Here is an 8838-nt window from a genome sequence, read left to right as displayed (position 1 = left end):
AAATCCACTACAATGTTTTCCCTGCAGTTGAATCCAGAATGTAGTAACACAAGTAACAGACTGGCTGGACAGTCATAGAGGCTGGCTGAGTGAGTTAATAACTCTGTACACCTGGGGAAAGAAAATAATGATCAACGTTAAATACACAAAATAGCAACATGTTACACTTACACTATATCAATTCTAGTAGCTGTGTTGAAGCCAGGTTTATACTACAGGCAATTTTCGTTGTTTTGTCTTTCCTCCAAAATCCCTAGAGACTCGCAAGAGACAGCTGCCAGCAGCAGCAGACATGCAGGGAACATGGTTTGTGTTGAAGCTGAACTGGTGAGAGCTGCTCTTCTCTACTCTACTTGTGGTGGATGAAACATATTTAAGACACTACTTTCGTTTTGACAAACTAAAGCATTTTGAATCAAAATCCAAATTATACTTTTTTCTTGCAATAAAATGTATTATCAGAGCCTTCATCACTACTGGTCTTTATTTTAATCATATGGAGAGGTGTATCATTGTGTTATTATTTGATACATCATTAGAATTGTTCCTCATGTGTCCCCTTGTCATGGTCTACTGGCCATACCATACGTGTGTGTTTGTGCACGTCCTTCCTTTCTCTACCAGATGGTTTGTGTACAGCTATTCTCATTAGTTTAACCATGGTGAGTCTCTAGCACAGTAATACACTGCAGAGTCCTCTTGCTTCAACTGGCTCATGTGGAGATAGAAATTAGAGCTGTCCTTTGATGCAGTGAGTCGGCCCTGTACTACCGGGGCATTGCTCTTACTACTGTCAGAATAATAGTAAATGATCCATTCAAGTCCTTTTCCAGGTGCTTGGCGAATCCAGTGCATATAACTGCTGCTTAGAGTGATTCCACTACAGGCACATGTGAGTTTGAGGGGTCCTGCAGGGGTCCCCTGGACTGACTGTTCAGCCTGTGTGAGTACGACCTGACAGTGAACACCTGAGGAGGGATAGGAATGACAGGTCAGATCAATCAAGGAGTCACATCAGTGTCACAGCAACACAGGTTATACTGATCAGACTACAGTCAGGAACTCACAGGAGACAGCTGCCAGTAGCAGCAGCAGAGTTTCAGGGAACATGGTTTGTATTGAAGCTGAACTGGTGAGCTGCTCTTCTCTACTCTCCAGGACTCAGAGGTACGCACTAAGACTTTCAGATACAGCTAGGTTATTATATATGGGGAGGAAGAGGGAGAGAACAGACATATTTGCATAGGGAAAGGACAGACATATACAATTTATGGGGATATCAGTAGAAACACAATTATTTAATAACTGTACAAGCTATAAATACTATGTGTTGTCCATGTAAAAAGACTGACTTTTACTGGTGGATAATGTTAGGCAGGGCCGTGATACAATGTGTTTAACTCTTTGCCAATGTTTTTGATATCATAACACAGAAGTGTTCATGGATATTGACTATGTGGAATAAAGCTATAACCAGAATATAATTTTTAGTTGCAGGTTAGGAGAAATTAAGCAGCAGGTAAGGATAACTTACATAGCAGGTTAGAAGTTCTTACTCAGAAGGTTAAGATAATTAGGTTAAGGTTAGCAATAAGGTAAGTGTTAGCTAAAATGTTCTCCTAACCTGCTGTGAAAAGTCACTTCCGGTCATAGCTGTACTCCATCTTGTCACAACTGTGTTAATGGTCTCCAGTTTCTTTTTTGGATATATTTTATTTAAAACATATTTCTTCTTTGTGTCTTTTTCATAATATATAACACAAAAAAACTTATTGTTCCGTATTGTTCCGTATCACCTTTCCATGAATGATTAAAACGTATAATGGATCATGCATGAGTTAATTGAATGTTTAGTAGACATCAATTAGAATACCATCAAGGTCTGGAGTCATCAGTCTGGAAGGAGTATAATTGGCAAACATTTCAAATATTTAGTTCCAGCACCGCCAGGGATAAATAGGACTTAAATGAATTTACACATTTGATATTGAGAAACATCTGTTCTATTTAATTGAATGAGTCCTATTATACAATGAATCACTGAGGAAGGGTTTTTCTACAGCTCTGGTGGTGGTTTGTATCACTGTGTCCGCTTAACACAGTGATACACAGCTGTCTTCAGTCTGGTTGTTGTTCCCTTGCAGAAACACTGTACTGCTGGAGATGTCATATCTAGAAGTGATCTCGCTCTTTAGAGTCTGCAGTGGAAGTACTACTACTGTATGTAATTCCAACATACTCCAAAGCTTTGCTTTCAGCTTGTCGTATCCATGCAGGACAATAAGACGGTATAGAAAACCCTGGTTTTATAACCACTGGACCAGACTGGATGAGTTCAATATCCCAGTAGACACCTGGAAGGAGAAACACACTTCAATACACACCATTGTCAGTTTTCATCTGAAATTTGAAATTATCAATCCATAGTTGTAATAAATCTCCATTTGTATTAGCAGAGAGACTCACAGGATACAGCTAACAGCAGCAGTAAAGATGCAGGGAACATGGTTTGTGTTGAAGCTGAACAGGTAGGCACTGCTCTTCTCTACTCTCCAGGACTCAGAGGGCCTCTAAGGACAGACAGACAGACACTGTTCAAGTTGGGAAAGAACAAGAGAGACATAGAGAGATGGATGGAGGGAGGAGTTATACTGTAGAGGTTGGCATAATGAAGCTCTTAATAAGAAGGTCCACAGTTTGGAACGTGTGATTATATATTATATTATGGAGAAGGTTGGAGCTATATATTGAGCAAACTGTCTAAGTAAAAAAAAATAGTCAAATATACCAATGTAGTATAAACTAAATTAATCATTCCATGGGACGATTTGACTTTATATTATTACAGTAACAAGGTTAATATCACCATTGCTCCAACTGTTTAAGGGATGAGTGAGTTTTGTACAGTACATGTCTGGCCCTGGTTTGTATCACTGAGTCTCTGGCACAATAATACACAGCTGTGTCTTCAGCCTCCAGGTTCTGCCCTGTTATAGTCCCTATTTTGTTAACCTCTCTAGGGTATGTGGGACGGTAGCGTCCCACCTCGTCAACAGCCAGTGAAACTGCAGGGCGCCAAATTCAAAACAACAGAAATCCCATAATTAAAATTCCTCAAACATACAAGTATTTTACACCATTTTAAAGATACACTTGTTGTAAATCCAGCCACAGTGTCCGATTTCAAAAAGGTTTTACGACGAAAGCACACCAAACGATTATGTTAGGTCAGAGCCAAGTCACAGAAAAACACAGCCATTTTTCCAGCCAAAGAGAGGAGTGAAATAAAAGCAGAAATAGAGATAAAATGAATCACTAACCTTTGATGATCTTCATCAGATGACACTCATAGGACTTCATGTTACACAATACATGTATGTTTTGTTCGGTAAAGTTCATATTTATATAAAAACATCTGAGTTTAGGCGGGGCGCTACTGTTTCACTTGGCAAAAAGCCAGAGAAAATGCAGAGCTCCAAATTCAAATTAATTACTATAAAAATCAAACTTTCATTAAATCACACATGAAAGATACCAAATTAAAGCTACACTGGTTGTGAATCCAGCCAACATGTCAGAATTCAAATAGGCTTTTCGTCGAAAGCAAACGATGCTATTATCTGAGGATAGCCCCATAGTAACAAAGAGAGAGAAGCATATTTCAACCCTGCAGGCGCGACACAAAACGCAGAAATAAAAATATAATTCATGCCTTACCTTTCACGAGCTTCTGTTGTTGGCACTCCAATATGTCCCATAAACATCACAAATGGTCCTTTTGTTTGATTAATTCCGTCGATATCCAAAATGTCCATTTATTTTGCGCGTTTGATCCAGAAAAACACCGGTTCCAACTTGTGAAACGTGACTACAAAATATCTCAAAGGTTACCTGTAAACTTTGCCAAAACATTTCAAACCTCTTTTGTAATACAACTTTAGGTATATTTAACGTAAATAATCAATACAATTGAAGACGGGATGATCTGTGTTCAATACAGGATTAAAACAAACTGTAACTAGCTTTCTGGTCATGCTCCTCTATCTAACAGGACACTTCAAGTGACCCTCGTTCAAGATGTCCGTACTTCTTCATTACACAAAGGAAAAAACCTCAACCAATTTCTAAAGACTGTTGACATCCAGTGGAAGCGGTAGGAAATGCAAGAAGGTCCCTTAGAAATCTGGATTCCCAATGAAAACCCATTGAAAAGAGAGTGACCTCAAAAAAAAAAGTCTGAATGGTTTGTTCTCGGGGGTTCGCCTGCTAAATAAGTTATGTTATACTCACAGACATGATTCAAACAGTTTTAGAAACATCAGAGTGTTTTCTATCCAAATCTACTAATAATATGCATATCTTATCTTCTGGGGATGAGTAGCTGGCAGTTTAATTTGGGCATGCTTTCCATCCAAAATTTTGAATGCTGCCCCCTACCCTAGAGAAGTTAACTTCTTGGTGCACAGATCCATTTAGCGGGATCATTTTCGTCAACATCCGCTGAATTGCAGAGCGCCAAATTCAAATTAAATTACTAAAAATATTTCATTATCATGAAATCACAAGTGCAATATACCAAAACACAGTTTAGCTTGTTGTTAATCCACCTGGTGTGTCAGATTTTGAAAATAAGCTTTACAGCGAAAGCAAACAAAGTGTTTGTATGAGGACATCGATCAGTAGACAAAACATTACAAACAGCTAGCAGCAAAGTAGCTTGGTCACGAAAGTCAGAAAAGCAATAAAATGAATCGCTTACCTTTGATGATCTTCGGGTGTTTGCACTCACGAGACTCCCAGTTACACAATAAATGTTTGTTTTGTTCGATAAAGATTATTTTTATATCCAAAAACCTCCATTTGGTTGGCGCGTTTTGTTGAGTAATCCACAGGCTCGTGCAGGTCATGACGGGCAGATGAAAATTCCAAATAGTATCCGTAAAGTTCGTAGGAACATGTCAAATGTTTTTATAATCAATCCTCAGGTTGATTTTAACCTCTAACGAGCCTCTACCCCGGATCCGGGAGCACCCCCCATCCCCCCACACACTGATTAGCATAGCTAGCATAGCTTCACAAGTAGATAGTAGCATCTAAATATCATTAAATCACAAGTCCAAGACACCAGATGAAAGATACAGATCTTGTGAATAAAGCCACCATTTCAGATTTTTAAAATGTTTTACAGGGAAGACAAAATATGTAAATCTATTAGCTAAACACGTTAGCAAAATACACCACTATTCTAACTCCATCAGTTTCTTACTCCTTCAGGTGCTATCACCAATTCGTCTCAACTAAGATATTGATATCCACTAACCAAGAAAAAACCTCTTCAGATGACAGTCTGATAACATATTCATGGTATAGGATAGTTTTTGTTAGAAAAAAGTGCATATTTCAGGTAGAAATCACAGTTTACAATTGCACCGACCATCACAAATCGACTAGAATTACTAGATAGAGCAACGTGTATGACCAATTTACTCATCATAAAACATTTCATAAAAATAGACAAAGCATAGCAATGGAAAGACCCAGTTCTTGTGATTTCAGACCATATTTCAGATTTTCTAAGCGTTTTTCAGCGAAAACACAATAAATCGATAAGTTAGCATACCACATGTGCAAACGTTACCAGAGCATCGATTCCAGCCAAAGAGCGCTATAACGTAATCACCGCCAAAATATATTAATTTTTTCACTAACCTTCTCAGAATTCTTCCGATGACACTCCTGTAACATCATTTTACAATATACATATACAGTTTGTTCGAAAAGGTGCATATTTAGCCATACAAAACCGTGGTTACACAATAAAAATACTAGGAAATCAAGCCTCAATATGTCTGACGTCATCTATCAGAGTGATCTAGTTTAATTGAAAGCTAATCATATACTTGACTAAAAAATACAGGGTTGACAGGAATCGAAAGACAAATTAGTTCTTAATGCAACCGCTGATTTACATTTTTAAAATTATCCTTACTTTTCAATACAGGGTTCGCCAAGTGAAGCTATACCAAACAAAATGGCGAAATATGCGTTTAAAATATTTCGACAGAAACACGATTTATCATATTAAATATTGCTTACTTTGAGCTGTTCTTCCATCAGATTCTTGGGCAATGTATCCTTTCTATGTTATAAACGTCTTTTGGTCGATAGATGTCCTCTGTCCTTCGAAATGTCCACCACCAACGACCGACACCCCAAAACGTGTCCAAAGTTTCAGAGTGCACAACAAATAAATTCCTCAAAATCGCACTAAACGGATATAAATTGCTATAAAACGGTTCAAATTAACTACATTATGATGTTTTTAACAACTATAACGACTGAAAACATGACCGGAGAAATATTGCTGGTTAGACAACGATTTGGAACGAGGCAAGTCCGATGGCCTTCACGCTTCAGGCGCACGACGAGAAAGGGCGGTCCCTATACATTTTGTGGATTTATAATGGCTGGGATTGTGCAATAGACTTCATTCAAAACGTGATGACGTACAGACACCCAGAGGAAGACGTAGGCAGTGTCGGTTTCTTCATAGCATTCACTGTCGCCTTAAAAACAGACTCCAGATCAGGGGTAAAAATTTCTGAAATCTGAACCCTGTCATGAAAAGTGCTGTAGAAATTGTTCTGTACCACTCAGAGACAAAATTCCAACTTCTATAGAAACTAGAAGGTGTTTTCTATCCAATAATAACAATAATATGCATATTGTACGATCAAGAATTTAGCACGAGGCAGTTTAATTTGGAGACCCAAATATGCTAATGCGGAACAGCACCCCCTATAGTTCCAAGAAGTTAATCAGAACAACAGTTTTCAGCTGTGCTAACATAATTGCAAAAGGGTTTTGTAATGATCAATTGGCCTTTTTAAAATGATAAACTTGGATTAGCTAACACAACGTGACATTGGAACACAGGAGTAATGGTTGCTGAGAACTGGCCTCTGTACGCCTGTGCAGATATTCCATAAAAAATCTGCAGTTTCCAGCTACAATAGTCATTTACAACATTAACAATGTCTACACTGTATTTCTTATCAATTTGATGTAGTTTTAATGAACACACCATGAATACACCAAGTCACGTGGCTCTGTCATATCCTCACATGGTCTCTCCTATCATTGCTATGCAGACGACACACAATTAATCTTCTCCTTTCCCCCCTCTGATAACCAGGTGGCGAATCGCATCTCTGCATGTCTGGCAGACATATCAGTGTGGATGACGGATCACCACCTCAAGCTGAACCTCGGCAAGACGGAGCTGCTCTTCCTCCCGGGGAAGGACTGCCCGTTCCATGATCTCGCCATCACGGTTGACAACTCCATTGTGTCCTCCTCCCAGAGTGCTAAGAACCTTGGCGTGATCCTGGACAACACCCTGTCGTTCTCAACTCACATCAAGGCGGTGACCCGTTCCTGTAGGTTCATGCTCTACAACATTCGCAGAGTACGACCCTGCCTCACACAGGAAGCGGCGCAGGTCCTAATCCAGGCACTTGTCATCTCCCGTCTGGATTACTGCAACTCGCTGTTGGCTGGCCTCCCTGCCTGTGCTATTAAACCCCTACAACTCATCCAGAACGCCGCAGCCCGTCTGGTGTTCAACCTTCCCAAGTTCTCTCACGTCACCCCGCTCCTCCGCTCTCTCCACTGGCTTCCAGTTGAAGCTCGCATCCGCTACAAGACCATGGTGCTTGCCTACGGAGCTGTGAGGGGAACGGCACCTCCGTACCTTCAGGCTCTGATCAGGCCCTACACCCAAACAAGGGCACTGCGTTCATCCACCTCTGGCCTGCTCGCCTCCCTACCTCTGAGGAAGTACAGTTCCCGCTCAGCCCAGTCAAAACTGTTCGCTGCTCTGGCACCCCAATGGTGGAACAAACTCCCTCACGACGCCAGGTCAGCGGAGTCAATCACCACCTTCCGGAGACACCTGAAACCCCACCTCTTTAAGGAATACCTAGGATAGGATAAAGTAATCCTTCTAACCCCCCCCCCCCCTTAAAAGAGTTAGATGCACTATTGTAAAGTGGTTGTTCCACTGGATATCATAAGGTGAATGCACCAATTTGTAAGTCGCTCTGGATAAGAGCGTCTGCTAAATGACTTAAATGTAATGTAAATGTATTTAAATAATACAATTAATACAACTGTTGACAAACCAATAATTAAAATTAAATTATTTGATCCATCTCACCATTGTCACGAATCCCGCCGAAGATGGTGCCTCTTCCTCTGCGGGCGGTGCTCGGCGGTCGTCGTCACCGGCCTACTAGCTGCCATCGATTCTCTTCTTTTTGTTTCTGTTAGTTTGGGCTGATTGGGTGCACCTGTTTTGAGTTTAGTTTTGTGGGTAGGCTATTTAAGGGCAGTAGGCCCGCTGGCTTTTGTGCGGGCTTGTTATTCTGTTTGTGGTGTTTGTATTCGTGTGGATTTTGTCCTTGTTTATTTGTGGACTGTATGTTGACGCGCCCTTTTGTTATGTGGCGTAGCCGTCTCGTTTATATTCTATTTTGGAATATTAAAGTATATCCACTTGCTCGAAGCTACCCTGCTCTCTGCGCCTGACTCCTTCATTCACCATTGGAATCGTAACAACCATTTAATCAAATTCAAATTGTGTTCATGTGGTTGATGCAAAACAGCTTTTTCTCCTCAGCTGAAACAAGGTAGTGAGAATTAGATCATGAAAGTGTATATAAACAGTCCCTACAGTCCCTGGGCTATTTAACTAATTTAACTGTCTATCTGAATCATCAGAGATGCTAAACTGGGACCCTGAAACACCCAGGTGACAGACTGGAGTTCACCAAGCGT

The 8838-nt window shown here is 40.2% G+C and overlaps 1 long non-coding RNA gene across 1 annotated transcript; it reads right to left on the bottom strand.

Moving 5' to 3' along the window:
• Positions 1–1127: 1127 nt before the first annotated feature.
• On the bottom strand, positions 1128–8356 carry LOC139574170 (uncharacterized). Its single transcript, XR_011674735.1, has 3 exons — positions 8219–8356; positions 2467–2570; positions 1128–2354 (listed from the first exon to the last, which is right to left on the bottom strand). It is a non-coding gene; the product is annotated as an uncharacterized lncRNA (long non-coding RNA).
• Positions 8357–8838: the final 482 nt, after the last annotated feature.

The sequence above is a fragment of the Salvelinus alpinus genome, chromosome 1 (genome assembly GCF_045679555.1).
Source record: "Salvelinus alpinus chromosome 1, SLU_Salpinus.1, whole genome shotgun sequence".
In the NCBI taxonomy this organism is placed as follows: Eukaryota; Metazoa; Chordata; class Actinopteri; order Salmoniformes; family Salmonidae; genus Salvelinus; species Salvelinus alpinus.
Note: the sequence above shows the minus strand (reverse complement) of the source record. Positions and strands in the feature narration are given on the sequence as shown.